Source organism: Salvelinus sp. IW2-2015, linkage group LG4q.2 (genome assembly GCF_002910315.2).
Source record: "Salvelinus sp. IW2-2015 linkage group LG4q.2, ASM291031v2, whole genome shotgun sequence".
Classification (NCBI taxonomy): domain Eukaryota; kingdom Metazoa; phylum Chordata; class Actinopteri; order Salmoniformes; family Salmonidae; genus Salvelinus; species Salvelinus sp. IW2-2015.
Window position 1 is genome coordinate 23,447,273 of NC_036843.1, and position 18,218 is coordinate 23,465,490.

The 18,218-nt window shown below is 41.8% G+C and overlaps 1 pseudogene; it reads right to left on the reverse strand.

Annotated features, from left to right (window-relative positions):
* Window positions 1-10,623, reverse strand: part of LOC111963003 (galactocerebrosidase-like) — a 133,467-nt pseudogene extending 122,844 nt beyond the window's left edge.
* Window positions 10,624-18,218: the final 7,595 nt, after the last annotated feature.

An 18,218-nucleotide genomic window follows, 5' to 3' on the forward strand; every position in this document is an offset into this window, starting at 1 on the left:
AGCCCAGAGGTCATATACCGTTTGCCTCTGCCAAGACTCCTGATTCAGCACACTTCCTGTGCCCTTCTGCCCCTCTGTTCTGTTCCAGCCTGTCCTGTTCACTGCCTGCAAGGGCTCTTAAATCTCCCGAGACGACTGAGCTGAGCAAACAACATCAGCAGCGATAGAGCCGGTAATAACAATGCAGAGAGAAAGAGAGGGAGAGAGACAGGGCATAATCCCTTCAGTGGCCTGAGGGGGCAGAGAGTTAATACGGAGGGATTGTGGATGCCAGGGAAATTATGTCAACAGTAAACTCTGTTGTTGTGTGGGGTGTTGTGGTGTGTTGTATTGTGGTGTGGTGTGTTGAGGTGTGGTACGATGTGGTGTGTTTAGGTGTGGTGTGTTGAGGTGTGGTGTGTTGTGGTGTGTTGTATTGTGTTACGGTGTGTTGTGGTGTGTTGGGTTGCGGTGTGTTGTATTGTAGAGTGTTGTGTTACGGTGTGCTGCAGTGCTGTGTAGAGTGTTGTGTTACGGTGTGGTGTGTTGTGTTGTTGTGTGCTGCAGTGCTGTGTGGTGTGGTGTTTGGCGTGTGCTGCAGTGCTGTGTTGGTTGTGTTGTAGAGTTGTTGGTGTTACGGTGTGGTGTGTTGTTGTTGTTGTGTGCTGCAATGCTGTGTGGTGTGTTGTGTTGTGGTGTGCTGCAGTACTGTGTGGCTGTGTTGTGTTGCGGTGCGGTCTGTTGTGTTGCGGTGTGCTGCAGTGCTGTCTGGTGTGTTGTGTTGTGTCATGGTGGGTTGTGTTGTGTCATGGTGTGTTGTGTTGTGTCATGGTGGGTTGTGTGTGTCATGGTGTGTTGTGTTGTGTCATGGTGGGTTGTGTTGTGTCATGGTGGGTTGTGTTGTGTCATGGTGTGTTGTGTTTGTGTCATAGTGGGTTGTGTGTGTCACGGTGTGTTGTGTGTTGTGTCATGGTGGGTTTGTGTTGTGTCATGGTGGGTTGTGTTGTGGTGCATGGTGGGTTGTGTTTGTCATGGTGGGTTGTGTTGTGTCATGGTGGGTTGTGTTGTGTCATGGTGGGTTGTGTTGTGTCATGGTGGGTTGTGTTGTGTCATGGTGGGTTGTGTGTGTCGTGTTATTCAGCTCCTCACAGGGACATGTTCCTGTAATTGGAGTGAAATGACAGAGCTGTTACTCAAAGCTGTACATATAGTAGTCCATGAGGGGATCTGGAATAGTCCATGAATAGGGTAAGTCGTTTGTACCAGTCAGGAGAAACTCCAGGCTCTAACCGTGATAAGTGACTAATAGCAAATGATGAAGTAGACACTGACATACAGCTTCCTTGTCTTGTTGACATAGACCAGTCTGTGGTGTGTGAGACAACTAACAGCAGGTGTGGCAGACTGACTCAGTGCCAGCAGTGTGTGAGTTCTTGTATGGAGTTTAGCTCCGGGACTTGACCGGTAGTTCTGGAAACTGACCAGGGGAACTAAGCCAAATTCACTAGCATCATCAAGTACTCTGCCAGACGGGAGGGATTTTTGTCCTCTCCCAGACAGACATATGCTCAGCATCATTTTCATCCCAAAGCATTGTCTGTCATACAAAGGTCGGATAAGGAAAAAGAGTAGAAGTTTGCTCGTCCCTACTGTGAACTCTGAAGGTTTTGTCTATTTGACCACTGATGAATATGGGTCACAGATGTCCTCATATTTTTACCTAAGGCCTTGACAATGGACTGAAATATTCCCCCCAAAAAATGTTCACTAGATTTTGCGTAGTCTCTTGCTGAAAATGTTAGCCGTGTTATTTCAAATGAGTGAATCTGATATATTTGCATGGCTTCCCTTCTCTTCACCCTGGCTGTTTCATTGTGGTTTTGTTTTTAGTCTGGCAGAAAAAGGGCACCTCATTACCCTGTGATGAATGATCAAAATAAAACAGCCAAAGCTTCTGCAGCAGAAAAGGTGCGGCTCTCTTTTTGGCCCTCAACTCCGATTCACGAAGCCATACGTCTGGAATAAGTAGCACGTTCTTATTCTAGCATTTTCTGGCCAGTACACATGACCCTATCAGTGCTCTTCTGTTGCATATGCTCTCTCTAAGTCATTGACTTTCTCTCGTTTAAAAATAAATACATATTTAATTATATACACTCCCTTTATGTCCTCCTTCAGAGTTGTTGTTTTCTTTTTCATCTTTTTATTCATCTTCTTCGTATTCTGCTCTTCTTTATTAGAGTACACAGACTGCAGGTAGATGTTTTTCTATATGCAGAGCAGCAGCTTTGTGTACCGCCAGTCCTCGCCGATCCATGAAAAATTGAATTACTTGATTACCTCATCCCTCCACCCACCGTACCGTTGATGAGAGGAGAGATTCTCGACAAATGTCATTAATTTGATCACAGGCCCATTATGTAAGCTATACTCTCTGTGGAGGAAACTAAGAAATAAGACTATTAAAAAAACATATGTGATCTTCACAACAGAATACAGAAGGAACTAACTGATAACTGTATAATCTATTCTTTCCAGACACACAGTAAAGCTTCAAACTTTTGATGAAAGTTTGTCAGCTGTTTTTTGTCGTTGTGTGCATACCCTTAGTGTATAATTCAGTTGCTGCATGGTATAACTCTGTTCCCTATTTTCCCTGTATATGAACATTAACACTTGAAACCATCTTATTGTACATTTGTTAGTGTTATTGCATTCCAATTAAGTACAATTAGTCAAGCCGTTGAGGTGCCTCACAATTCCTATGAAGGACAGAGTATGTATCCCAAATGGAACTTTATTCTCTACATAGTGCACTACTTTAGAACACTGGGAGAATGAGCCCTGGGCAAAAGTCATGCTCTGTGTAGGGAATAGGATGCCACTGGGGACATAACCGGAGCTTTTCTTTACTCGAATAAACCATCACATCTTTAAAAAAAATCTATTTCCCCCATTCTCTGCTTCACTGAACTGCCGGAGAGGGAGGGAGGGAGGGAGGGAGGGAGGGAGGGAGGGAGAGAGAGAGAGAGGGAGGAAGGGAGGGAGAGAGAGAGGTAATGGTAATGTTGCTGAATTTCCAACTACACAGACAGCATCAGACACAGGCACATGGGCCTGCATCACAATTAACACCCTATTCCCTATATGGTGCACTGCTTTTGACCACAGCCATTGTCAAAAGTGGTGCACTATATAGGGAATAGGGTTCCATTTAGTATGCGTTCGTAGTATTCAAAGCAGCCGGTGATGATGCAGACAATCACACCTCAGGTTCAATTATGCTACTGTTTGAATACCGCAGAATTTTCTCTGGGAATTTAAAAGGGGCCTGTTTCGCTCTGGGCAGTAGTTTAAAATATCTGCTGAGTTTCTTTATGATGTTAGGGAAAGAGAATGATAGGCCTCTTTCACTACGACATCATAGCATTGTGGAAATTCTGTAGATGTAGAACGTTGGTCATAGTAGCTTCGTAATGACAAGACTTCTTATCCATAGGGTTATTATTGGTTATGCTCGAAATGATAGGAAGACATTTTCCTTCCAGCAAAAGCTCCCTCCATCGATGCCTCAGAGAGAAAACAGCAGATCATAACATGCAATATTCTTCATTGTAAACTGTATTGAAATGGACATTTCATGTGATTTACTTTCAGCTTGTCAGCTCCATTATTTAGCTGTGATGATTAACAGCAAGGCCGTTTATTCAGCATTCAGTGTTCTTCTCAAGATGTCGGTGTACCAAAATGGCACCCCTTTCCCTACATAGMGTAACATGTTTTACGAGGGCCAATAGGGCTCTGGTCAGAAATAGTGCACTATGTAGGGAATAAGGCACCATTTTGGATGCTGACACATTCCCTTTCATCTGAGTCACGTCAGCACTCATCTGTACTAGAAAGAAAAGGTAAGAAGGTGAGAAGGTAAAAAGGTGAGAAGGTAAGAAGGTGAGAAGGTGAGAAGGTAAAAAGGTGAGAAGGTAAGAAGTTGAGAAGGTAAGAAGGTGAGAAGGTAAGAAGGTAAAAAGGTGAGAAGGTAAAAAGGTGAGAAGGTAAAAAGGTAAAAAGGTAAGAAGGTGAGAAGGTAAAAAGGTAAGAAGGTGAGAAGGTGAAAAGTTGAAGACAATGTGAAGAAGAAAGGAGGGTGAGAAGGTAAGAAGGTGAGAAGGTGAGAAGGTAAGAAGGTGAGAAGGTAAGAAGGTGAGAAGGTAAGAAGGTGAAGAAGGTAAGAAGGTGAGAAGGTGAGAAGGTAAGAAAGGTGAGAAGGTAAGAAGGTGAGAAGGTAAAGAAGGTGAGAAGGTAGAAGGTAAGAAGGTGGAAGGTAAGAAAGGTGAGAAGGTGAGAAGGTGAGAAGGTAAAGAAGGTTAGAAGGTAAGAAGGTGAGAGGTGAGAAGGTGAGAAGGTAAAGAAGGTGAGAAGGTGAGAAGGTGAGAGGTGAGAAGTGTGAGAAGGTGAGAAGGTAAGAAGGTAGAAGGTGAGAAGGTGAGAAGGTAAGAAGGTAAGAAGGTAAGAAGTGAGAAGGTGAGAAGGTGAGAAGGTGAAGAAGTTGAGAAGGTGAGAAGGTGAGAAGGTGAGAAGTAAGAAGGTGAGAGGTGAGAAGGTGAGAAGGTGAAGAAGGTGAGAAGTAAGAAGGTAAGAAGGTAGAAGTTGAGAAGGTGAGAAGGTGAGAAGGAGAAGGTGAGAAGGTGAGAAGGTGAAGAAGGTGAGAAGGTGAGAAGGTGAGAAGGTGAGAAGGTGAGAAGGTGAGAAGGTGAGAAGGTGAGAAGGTAAGAAGGTAAGAATGTGAGAAGGTGAGAAGGTGAGAAGGTGAAAAGGTGAGAAGGTAAGAAGGTAAGAATGGAGAAGGTGAGAAGGTGAGAAAGGTGAGAAGGTAAGAAGGTAAGAAGTTGAGAAGGTGAGAAGGTGAGAAGGTGAGAAGGTGAGAAGGTGAGAAGGTAAGAAGGTGAGAGGTGAGAGGGTGAAAGGTGAGAAGTGAGAAGGTAAGAAGGCCATCAGAGAGGGCAGACCCTTTTTCTTTAGCGCTCCTCTCTATGACACACTGTCCTGGCATTGAAGATTTGTGTACTAAGCTGCAAATATACTGTATGACCATGGCTTTGTAGTAGAAAAGCAAAGATGGCTTAGACGGATTTGATCATTTTGCACAATATTGTGAATTCTTAATATTGTGAATCATTGCTTACCCTAACCCTGACCCTAACCCTAACCTAGCCTTAACCAGAAACCTAAATTTAACCCTAACCCCAAACATATTTTCTAAGCCTAAAACTAATTCTAACCTTAACTCTAAGCCTCCTAGAAATAGCATTTGACCTTGTTTGGACTAACAAATGTCCCCAGTTGGTCAATCTTTGCTCGTTTACTATTCTTGGGGACTTCTGGTCCCCACAAGTATAGTTAAACACGTCCATTCACGCACGCATGCACACATATAGTACACACACACATACAGTACACACACACACACACACACACCACACAACACACACACACACACAACACACACACACACCACACACACACACACACAACACACACACACACACAACACACACCACACACACACAACAACACACACACACACATTCCGAACACACTGAACACACTGAACACACAGACATTTCAATCTTCTCTGGGTTTATAGGTCCCTTTTAAATCTCTCCTCTGTGGGTTGGAGCAGTGGCAAGGCTTCAAATAAATGGACTGCCTGCTCGGAAACAATGAGAATTTCTTCAGCTCTGACAAAGATCAATCTTGGCCGTGAGCAAGGGAGGCATACTTAGCCTGCCAGCTGGGTGCAATGCACTCTGATTCTATCCACCCATGGACCTTTATAGACACACACAAATCTTCCTCTCTCTCTTCTCTTTTCCTCCTTTTCTCTCTCTCTCTCTCTCTCTCTCTCTAATCATCATTCTTCGTTTGATCTCCAAAGCTCTATCAAATTAGAAGAGTTTGTGCCTCTAGGGCAATTCAGTTGGCTGATTGAGGACCTTTTAACTGAAGAATGTGTTTGTTTTTCTATGATTGTGTTTTTTTGGTGTAATGATTTGAATATTGATGTTTATAGTGTATATTGATGTTTATAGTGTATATTGATGTGAATAGTGTATGTTGATGTGTATAGTATATGTTTGATGTTTATATTGATGTTTATAGTGTTATTTGATGTGTATAGTGTACGTTGATGTGTATATTGATGTGAATGTGTAATTGATGTCTATAGTTGTTGATGTGTATAGGTATATGGATGTTCATATTGATTTGTTAGTGTATATTGATGTGTATATTGATGTGTATAGTGTAATTGATGTGTATATTGAAGTGTATAGTGTATATGGATGGTCATATTGATGTGAATAGGTTATGTGATGTATAGTGTTATGATGTGTAAGTGTATATTGATGTGTATATTGTATATTGATGTGTATAGTTGGTATATGGATGTGTATAGTGTATGTTGATGTGTATATTGATGTGTATAGTGTATATTGATGTGTATATTGATGTGAATAGTGTAATTGATGTCTATATGTATGTTGATGTGTATAGTGTATATGATGGTCATATTGATGTGAATAGTGTAATATTGATGTGTATAGTGTATATTGATGTGTATAGTGTATATTGATGTGTATATTGTATATTGATGTGTATAGTGTATATGGATGTGTATTAGTGTATGTTGATGTGTAATATGATGTGTATAGTGTATATTGATGTGTATATTGATGTGAATAGTGTAATGATGTCTATATTGTATGTTGATGTGTATAGTGTATATGGATGTTCATATTGATGTGTATAGTGTATATTGATGTGTATATTGTATATTGAAGTGTACAGTGTATATGGATGTGAATATTGATGTGAATACTGTATATTGATGTGTATAGTGTTATATTGATGTGTATAGTGATATTGATGTGTAATATTGATGTGTATAGTTAATGATGTGTATTGTATATTGATGTGTATATTGATGTGTATAGTGTATATGGATGTTGTATAGTGTATGTTGATGTGTATGATGTGTATGTTGATGTGTATATTGATGTTGTATATTGAATGTGAATGTGTATTGATGTCTATATTGTAAATTGATGTGATAGTGGTATATGGATGTTATATTGATGTGTATATTGATGTGTATAGTGTATATTGATGTGTATATTGATGTGTATAGTGTAATGATGTGTAATTGTATTTGATGGTAATATTTGAGGTGTATAGTGTAATTGATGTGCACAGTGTAATTGATGTGTATAGTGTATATTGTATATTTCATGTGTATATTGATGTGTAATAGTGTATATTGATGTGTATAGTGTATATTGATGTGTATAGTGTATGTTTGATGTGTGTTCGTGTATATTTATGTGTATATTGATGTGTATAGTGTTATTGATGTGTATAGTGTATGTTGATGTGTATGGTGTGTATGATTGATGTGTATATTGATGTGTATAGTGTATATTATTTGATGGTTTCATGTATATTATGGTATAATTGATCGTGGTATATTGATGTGTATAGTGTATATTGATGTGTATATTGATGTGTATAGTGTATATTGATGTGTTTCATGTATATTGATGTGCATAGTGTATATTGATGTTTATAGTAGATATTGATGTGTATAGTGTATATTGATGTGTATAGTAGATATTGATGTGTATAGTGTATATTGATGTGTATAGTGCATAATGATGTGTATAGTGTATTTTGATGTGTATAGTGCATAATGATGTGTATAGTGTATTTTGATGTGTTTCGTGTATATTGATGTGTATAGTGTATATTGATTCTGTCTCTTCGCAGCAAAATCTACAGCGCTGAGATTGTTGTATGCCCCATATATACAGTCGTGGCCAAAAGTTTTGAGAATGACACAAATATTAATTTCCACAAAGTTTGCTGCTTCAGTGTCTTAAGATATTTTGTCCGAATTTTCTATGGAATACTGAAGTATAATTACAAGCATTTCATAAGTGTCAAAGGCTTTTATTGACAATTACATGAAGTTGATGAATCAAGAGTCAATATTTGCAGTGTTGACCCTTCTTTTCAAGACCTCTGCAATCCACCCTGGCATGCTGTTAATTAACTTCTGGGCCACATCCTGACTGATGGCAGACCATTCTTGCATAATCAATGCTTGGCGTTTGTCAGAATTTGTGGGTTTTTGTTTGTCCACCCACCTCTTGAGAATTGACCACTAGTTCTCAATGGTATTAAGGTCTGGGGAGTTTTCTGGCCATGTACCCAAAATATTGATGTTTTGTTCCCCGAGCCACTTAGTTATCACTTTTGCCTTATGGCAAGGTGCTCAATCATGCTGGAAAAGGCATTGTTCGTCACCAAACTGTTCCTGGATGGTTGGGAGAAGTTGTTCTCGGAGGATGTGTTGGTACCATTCTTTATTCATGGCTGTGTTCTAAGGCAAAATTGTGAGTGAGCCCACTCCCTTGTCTGAGAAGCAACCCCACACATGAATAGTCTCAGGATGCTTTACTGTTTGCATGACACAGGACTGATGGTAGCACTCACCTTGTCTTCTCCAGACAATCTTTTTTCCGGATGCCCCAAACAATCGGAAAGGGGATTCATCAGAGAAAATGACTTTACTCCAGTCCTCAGCAGTCCAATCTCTGTACCTTTTGCAGAATAACAGTCTGTCCCTGATGTTTTTCCTGGAGAGAAGTGGCTTCTTTGCTGCCCTTCTTGACACCAGGCCATCCTCCAAAATTCTTTGCCTCACTGTGCGTGCAGATGCACTCACACCTGCCTGCTTCCATTCCTAAGCAAGCTCTGTACTGGTGATACCCCGATCCCGCAGCTGAATCAACTTTAGGAGATGGTCCTGGCGCTTGCTGGACTTTCTTTGGCGCCCTGAAGCCTTCTTCACAACATTTGAACCGCTCTCCTTGAAGTTCTTGATGATCCGATAAATGGTTGATTTAGGTGCAATCTTACTGGCAGCAATATCCTTGCCTGTGAAGCCCTTTTTGTGCAAAGCAATGATGACGGCACGTGGTTCCTTGCAGGTAACCATGATTGACAGAGGAAGAACAGTGATTCCAAGCACCACCCTCCTTTTGAAGCTTCCAGTCTGTTATTCGTACTCAGTCAGCATGACAGAGTGATCTCCAGCCTTGTTCTCGTCAACACTCACACCTGTGTTAACGAGAGAATCACTGACATGATGTCAGCTGGTCTTTTTGTGGCAGGGCTGAAATGCAGTAGAAATGTTTTTGGGCGATTCAGTTCATTTGCATGGAAAAGAGGGACTTTGCAATTAATTGCAATTCATCTGATCACTCTTCATAACATTCTGGAGTATATGCAAATTGCCATCAAACAAACTGAGGCAGCAGACTTTGTGAAAATTWATATTTGTGTCATTCTCAAAACTTTTGGCCACGACTGTATAACTTTCTGTTGGTGGCATTTGTACCAGTTCATAAAACATGTGCCATGAAATCTCTTCCTATTTATTTTGCAACCTGTATGGCGCAGCTCTCAACATTTTTGTCCTCAACTGAAACTGGTATATTTGTCTATTTATGCCAATTCCTTTCAGCCAATTTGTATCTTTAATATATGGCAGGCAAACAAGTTCCCTACCTTCCATTTCTTTGTTAATGCTGGAATCAGTTGGTTGTCAGTTTCACGCCTGCTCCCGCTCCCCATTTCTAGCGCTCGAGGGCGCAAGGCAGCCCATCATTARGCACATCTGTCACCATCATTATGCGCATCTGCGCAATATTGGACTCACCTGGACTCCATTACTTTGATGATTGTCCCTCTATATCTGTCTGCTCCTCAGTTTGTTCCCTGTGTCAGTATTAATGTTGTTATGTTTTTCATGTCCAGACGCTGTCCGGTCCTGTTTCATGTCTGTTCATTAATTAAAGTTCACTCCCTGTACTTGCTTCTTGTCTCTAAGCATCTGTCCTCACAGTAAGTTTGGATTGAGCAGATATTCCCATACATTTTCGATAGCTGCATATGTGACAACTCCTCCGTTTCTATTCATAATATCATTAATAAATAGGACACAATTATTATTTATTTTTTCCATAAAGAATGTTGTTTATTAATCAGTATATTTGAGTTTAACCATAACATTTGTTGTAATATTTGTTTAATATTTTCTGGAGGATAAAACTGAAATTGTAACCAGCTTTGTATGGCTTGTRTAAGAAAGGGTGAATTTTTAAACAATTAGTCGMAAATGAGAAGTTGTAATCTGAATATAGGTGAAAAGGCCAATTTAGAACAAAGGACGAGCCTTTGTAAATAATCTATTGGAGAACCATTTTGGGTTTATAGTGTATAGTGTATATTGATGTGAAAGTGTTTATTGATGTGTATATGTGATACAGGGCTCATCTGTAAAAGAGTCCTTGGGGCCTCCCGAGTGGCGCAGCGGTCTAAGGCACTGCAGTGCTTGAGGCGTCACTACAGATCCGGGGTCGATCTCGGGCTGTTGCCGCCGGCCGTGACCGGGAGACCCATGAGGCAACGCACAATTGGCCCAGCGTCGTCTGGGTAAGTGGAAGGTCTGGCCGGCTGGGATGTCCTTGTCCCGTCGCGCTCTAGCAACTCCTGTGGTGGGCCGGGCGCCCTGTACGCTGACATGGTCGCCAGTTGTACAGTGTTTCCTCCGACACATTGGTGCGGCTGGCTTCGGGGTTAAGCGAGCAGTGTGTCAAGAAGCAGTGCGGCTTGGCAGGGTCGTGTTTCAGAGGACGCATGGCTCTCGACCTTTGCCTCTACCGAGTCCGTACAGGAGTTGCATGGATGTGAAAAGACTGTAACTACCAATTGGGGAGAAAAAGGGGTGAAAAGTAAACAAAAATTAAAACAAAAGAGACCTTGGTCTCAGCATGACTCCCTGTCAACATAAAGGTTAAACAAATAAAGTCTCTGTCTCTGTGTCTGATTCTACCACTCTTTTAAAAACMGATTTCATGGAGGATTAATGTTTATTGTGTAAACATAGGCTTTGTGTACAGTTGAATTAAGGACACCTATGGAGCACTTGCAGTTGATACCTATGGAGTGCTGAGAGTTGATACTTTTTGAAAATTGCACAACCTCAATGACACTGAAGAGAAATTCTATGTTTATTTCAATAGAGTAAACAAGTGATACTAGAGCAACACAGTGGAGGTATTTTACTATGTTCCATAGAGGACTATAATATGAAGCAATATGAACCGTACCTTCAGGCACTTATCCACCTCCTCTACTCTGAGGTGTATTACCAGGGGGACAGGTGGGCGTGGCAGAGCTGTGACAGTCTCTAAATATGAGATGTCAGCGGTAACCATAGAAGATAATGTCCTCTCTCTACAGTCCAACCCACAGTCGCAGGCACAGACGCAATCCTGGGGAAAAAGTGCTCGATGCTCCGATCACAAATTACTGTCAGAGCAAATTGCCATCAGTCGGTGTTATCAGGTCGCCAGCAATTTCTTCTCCTCTGCGTTGGAAAGTATCGAAAGTGACATCAGTCAGTACAGTGAGAACGCAAAGTTCACAGGTCTAAATTTGCCACTCAAATGCTGAAAAGGCTTTTATGAAAACTATATTTTACAACTGAAGGTTTGCCTCTAAAGTTTAAACATCGGGGGGAGATAAATTTGACACCATTTCTCACTGAAAGTAAAGGAGTCCCAGTTTATTCTGAAAGCCACAGAAGGGCAGCAGCTGCTCTGCTCTTGTTCATCCATTCTATATCACTAGGTTTTCATGTCGTTTTGAGACCCAAGTCCCTCCGTTCAATATTAATACATTAATCTTCTATATACTCCACCAACTTTTAATAGACTTACTATCTGGGAATCCTGCCCTCCACGGCATGCTATCCCTTATGACCAAAGAGGAAGAGAGAGTGGAATTTTATTTCTGTGTTCCCATGAGACTAACAGTACAGTTTGAACCAAGCAGAATATTACTAAAAACCCAATGGACTATTCCACAGAAAAATATTATTTAAAAAAGCTGAGCTCATACACTACAATAAAACTCAAAGCAAAAGACTCCCAAACAGTTTATATTTTCCTAGTTTCCGACCTCTGTGCCTCCTGTCTGTGTGGGTGCTGCTACTATAGCACCTGCTTAATTGGAGCTCTGCTTGTCGACAGCTTTTAGCATCAAAGTGTGAAGTCAGATTGGCTTGGGAAAGCTAGACTGGTGGTGGGCAGAGAGCGTGGCACAGAGAGAGGGGTGTGTGCTGGGGTGTGACGGCTGGGGCAGTAAAGGAATGAAATACACAGGCTGCATCCCAAATGACAACCTATTCCTTTTATAGTGCACTGCTTTTGACCAGGGCCCATACAGCTCTGGTCGAAAGTAGTGCACTATATTTGGAATAGGGTGTAATTTGGGATGTAACCAGTGCCAATGAGATGAGATTGGTCCCTACACTTAAAGGACAACTCCGCCCAAAAACTATCGATTGGTATTTGTTTCATTAGTCCATTGCTGATACAGTCCCAAAATGTTTTGTATGTCATCAATCAAGATTTCAAGATATATAACTTTCAAAGTACAGAAATAAGCCGGTATGATGCATTCTGCCTCATATGCTGCTGTGTTTTGCATCATATGATGCAAAATGCATGACACCAGTTGTATTTCTGTACTTTGAAAGTTATATATCTTGAGAACTTGATTGATGACATACAAAACATTTTGGGAGTGTATCAACAATGGACTAATGAAACAAATGCCAACAGATAATGTTTGGATATCATTTTCCTTTAACAAGCTCCAAGGATCCACAGCACTACTTATACATTTGCCAACCCAGACCAAAGGGCCAAGCAGGCAGACAGTATTTAACAGCTTTCTGTAATAGTCTGTTAACTGTGGTACAGCAGTATGGTTGCCTAAAGTATTGTGCTGGAAACACCAAGGTTATGGGTTATTTTCTACAAAAGAAGATGTGTGTTAACAATACATTTATTTTTTATTAAATGAAAATACATGACCCTTTAACATCATTGAAAGTGAGGTCTTTCAATATCCTTTCATATTTTGACTTGCTGCTGGTACTGTACATGCTGCTTTCCTTCGCTAAAAACAGAAAAGACAGAAAACTTTTGACATATAAATGAGAGACATCTTAAATTTCATCCTATGTGAAATACAATAGTCTATAAAGGGAACACAAATCATATCTCACGAACTGAGAGTAAAGATGTTTTGTCCTTACTGGATACCATCTGAAGAGAAAAGACACATTCATACAGGGTAAATCTGGAGGGAATTTATATAAAACATTCAGAAAAGTAATAGTCCAGAAGATATATGGAAGCAGCTCCTTGGTCCTTTATGGATATAATACGACAGACATTTCCCACTTTAATTCAAAGTAAATGGACAATACATTTCAGAGATCATTAAGCTAGAAAAAACATTCCCTTAAAAAACATTCCCTTAACGAATCAAAACTATTTCCTAGAAACACAGTTGGACATGTATTTGGCCAACAAACTACTTCATGAAAATGTAATTATTTTTTCAGCAGTGTTGAAACTAAGAACTGTGGGCACATTGCCAGTGTATTTATATGCTGCCATGAATGGTTAAGTATAGAAAATGACTGGCATAATTACTAAATGATTTATGAGTAGCTGATACTAAGTGCTATATAGCTACAAGGAAATGATCTGTTCTGAACTTGGGCTGAAGTTGTATATTATTACTGTTCTTCCTCTTAGGTGTCTTAAAGAGTTTGATTGAAGCGCTGAGGGTAGAAAGAAGGGATGGGACTCAGAAGAGATTACAAGGCAAGACATTGAAGTTTGGATATTTTACGCAGTTTGGGAATTAGCTTCTAACTCATAAAAACAAAAACAAACCAAACCCATGACTAAAGACATAACTCAAAGCCATCAGAAGCCTTGAGAATATTTACCTGTTTACCAACTCTTAGCTGCTGCAGCAGTATGAGCCCAGTGAAAATCTATAATATATTCCTGTCAGACAGAACCAACACAATGGTTCTGACAGCTGGAAGAGGATTGAGGCCTAAGCCCTGGTGAACCAGGTTTAAGTCAAACTGGTCTGACTACATAGTGACAGCTCACCACTGCTTTTTAGACACTTTGAGCTGACTTTAGCTATAATCCCAAATGAATTCCATTCCCTATATAGTTCCCTATGGGTCCTGGTCAAAAGTAGTGCACTACATAGGTAAAATGGGGGCCATTTGGGATGCACATTGGCAAATGCTTGCTGTTTTATCAGTCTCCACCTAGTCTTTACCATACTCATTTATATATAATACKTTGACTGCCCTAAATCTACCAGAGTGATGTAAATGTTCTGGGTCTGGCCAACCATAGAATTCCCACAGATAAAATAGCAGCACTCTGGGATTGGTATAGTGGGAGCTGGCCAGTACAGTAGTGATGTAAATAGCAGCACTCTGGGATTGGTATAGTGGGAGCTTTGGCCAGTAAAGTAGTGATGTAAATAGCAGCATCTGGGATTGGTATAGTGGGAGCTGCCAGTATGTTGATGTAAAGTAGCAGCCTCTGGATGGTATACGTGGGGAAGCCTGGCCAGTAAGTAGTGATGGTAAAATAGCAGCATCTGGGATTGGGTATGGTGGAGCTGGCCAGTAAGTAGTGATGGTAATAGCGGCATCTCTGGGGATTGGTTTATACGGTGGGCAGCAGGCAGTACCACGTAGTTGATGCTTAAATGCAGCACTCTTGGATTGTATAGTGGGAAAGCTTGGCCCGTAGAAGTAGTGATGTAATTAGCTAGCACTCTGGGATTTGTATAGTGGGAGCTGGCCAGTATTTTCTTTCCTTTTTGTGAGGCGACAAATATTTTTCAATGATAATGGTAGCATCCCAGTGCTGCTTTCACGTGGCAAGACATGCTGAACATTTGAACCAACATGGTATAGAGGTCAGAGGTCATGCTGGCTTTTAAAGTACACTATATGTACAAAAGTATGTGGACATGCCTTCAAATTAGTGGATTAGGCTATTTCACCCACACCCGTTAGTGACAGGTGTACAAAATTGAGCACACAGCCAGGCAATCTCCYTAGACAAACATTGGAGGTAGAATGGCCTTATTGAAGAGCTCAGTGACTTTCAACGTAGCACCATCATAGGATGCCACCTTTCCAACAAGTCAATTCGTCAAATGTCTACCCTGCTAGAGCTGCCCAGGTCAACTGTAAGTGCTGTTATTGTGAAGTGGAAACYTCTAGGAGCAACAACGGCTCAGCTGCGAAGTGGCTCACAGAACAGAACTGCCCAGTGCTGAAGCACGTAGCATTTAAAAATCGTCTGTCGTTGGTTGCAACACTCACTACCGCGTTCCAAACTACCTCTGGAAGCAACATCAGCACAACGAGTGTTTGTCTGAGCTTCATGAAGTGGGTTTCCATGGCCGAGCAGCCGCACACAAGCCTAAGATCACCATTAGTAATGCCAAGCATCAGCTGGATTGGTGTAAAGCTTGTCGCCTTTGGACACTGGAGCAGTGAAACTCATTCTCTGGAGTGTTGAATCACACTTCACCATCTGGCAGTCCGACGAAATAATCTGGGTTGGCGGATGCCAGGAGAATGCTACATGCCCAAATGCATAGTGCCAACTGTAAAGTTTGGTGGAGGAGTAATAATTGTCTGGGGCTGTTTTTCATGGTTCGTGCTATAGCATATGATTACATTCTTGACAATTCTGTGCCAACTTTGTGGCCACCGTTTGGGGGCGGCCCTTTCCTGTTTCAGCATGACAATGCCCCTGTGCACAAAGCGAGGTCCATACAGAAATGGTTTGTCAAGATTGGCCTGCACAAAGCCCTGACCTCAACCCCATCAAACACCTTTGGGATTAATTGGAACGCCGACTGCGAGCCAGGCCTAATCGTCCAACATCTGTGCCCGACATCACTAATGCTCTTGTGATGGAATGCAAGCAAGTCCCTGCAGAAATGTTACAACATCAAGTGGAAAGCCTTCCCAGAAGAGTATGGGCTGTTATGGCAGCAAAAGGGGAACCGACTCCATATTAATGCCCATGATTTTGGAATGAGATTTTCGACGAGCAGGTGTCCACATACTTGTGGCCGTGTACTGTATGTGTCTGTACTGTATCCCCCCTACCACAGCTGATAAATCATGTTGCTGTCATGTATCTTGCCACAGAATCAGCACCATGGACAGCGGCAAACAACAAATGTATTTTTCTTATTTTATCCTTATTTAACACTTATTTTACCGGGTAAGTTGACTGAGAACCCATTCTCATTTACAACAACAACCTGTGGATTAGTTACAGGGGAGAGGAGGCAGGATAAATGAGCCAATTGGAAGCTGGGGATGATTAGGTGGCCATGATGGTATGAGGGTTGGGAATTTGGGCAGGACTGGCCATCCATCAATATCTTAACCTTGTCCCTATCCTGGACAGATCCTCTCTTGGAAATCTCCCTTGAAAGTCTAAAGCGAAGCTCCTCAGGTAACTAACATCCATATCAAAACAAATCAAAAGCCAGACAACACTTCCTGGAACTCAACTACACGTTTGATTTGTGTGTTGTTGCTGTGCCAATTTCACTGAAAGACCAATGGCTAAATTGTGCGTAATCAATCATAACTCAATCCCTCAGTCTGAATAAGCCCTGGTCTGCAGACCTCTGTGTGGCTCCTTTATGCAGACTCATAATCATATCTCAGACCAGAGAGATTGTAATGGGGAATGGGGAGGATGGTCATTTGCATGAGATACAGTTCGATTAGTGCATGGCCCTGTGCCACACTCCCTTCCTCCGTCAGAGCCACAAGGTTAAAGAGAAGGACATGAGGAAGTGAGGTCCACATAGCTACCCAGTCCAGTAATTGCCATTAAGATCAACGGCCTATGATCAACCTAAGCCTCATTGATCAKCTGTTGATTTATGGCTTTGGGAGTCCATGTCTGTGTTTCAAATAGCACTCTATTTCCTAAGTAATGCACTACTTTTGAACAGGGCCCATAGGGATAGGGTGCCATTTAGGATGCATTCCAAATCTTTTGATCAAATTGTTCTGTTATTGTGTTAAGCATTTGGAAATCAATTTGAATGTACACATGTAAACGCAGCAAAAAAAGAAATGTTCTCTCACTGTCAACTGCTTTTATTTTCAGCAAACTTAACATGTGTAAATATTTGTATGAACATAACAAGATTCAACAACTGAGACAAAAACTGAACAAGTTCCACAGACATGTGACTAACAGAAATTGAATAATGTATCCCTGAACAAAGGGGGGGTCAAAATCTAAATTAATAGTCAGTGTCTAGTGTGGCCATCAGCTGAATTAAGTACTGCAATGCATCTCCTCCTCATGGACTGCACCAGATTTGCCAGTTCTTTCTGTGAGATGTTACCCCACTATTCCACCAAGGCACGTGCAAGTTCCTGGACATTTCTGGGGGGAATGGCCGGCCCTAGCCCTCACCCTCCGATCCAACAGGTCCCAGACGTGCTCAATGGAATTAAGATCTGGTCTTTTCGCTGGCCATGGCAGAACATTGACAGTCCTGTCTTGCAGGAAATCACGCACAGAACGAGCAGTATGGCTGATGGCATTGTCATGCTGGAGGGTTATGTCAGGATGAGCCTGCAGGAAGGGTACCACATGAGGGATGAGGATGTCTTCCCTGTAATGCAAAGCATTGAGATTGCCTGCAATGACAACAACCTCAGTCCGATGATGCTGTGACACACTGCCCCAGACCATGACGGACCCTCCACCTCCAAATCGATCCCGCTCCAGAATACAGGCCATCGTTGTAATGCTCATTCCTTCGACGATAATCGCAAATCTGACCATCACCCCTGGTGAGACAAAACCGTGACTTGTCAGTGAAGAGCACTTTTTGTCAGTCCTGTCTGGTGCAGCGACGGTGGGTTTGTGCCCATAGGCAACGTTGTTGCCGGTGATGTCTGGTGAGGACCTGCCTTACAACAGGCCTACAAGCCCTCAGTCCAGCCTCTCTCAGCCTATTGCGGACATTCTGAGCGCTGATGGAGGGATTGTGTGTTCCTGGTGTAACTCGGGCAGTTGTTGTACCTGTCCCGCAGGTGTGATGTTCGGATGTATGGATCCTGTGCAGGTGTTGTTACACATGGTCTTCCACTGCAAGGATGATCAGCTGTCTGTCCTGTCTCCCTCTAGCGCTGTCTTAGGCGTCTCACAGTACAGACATTG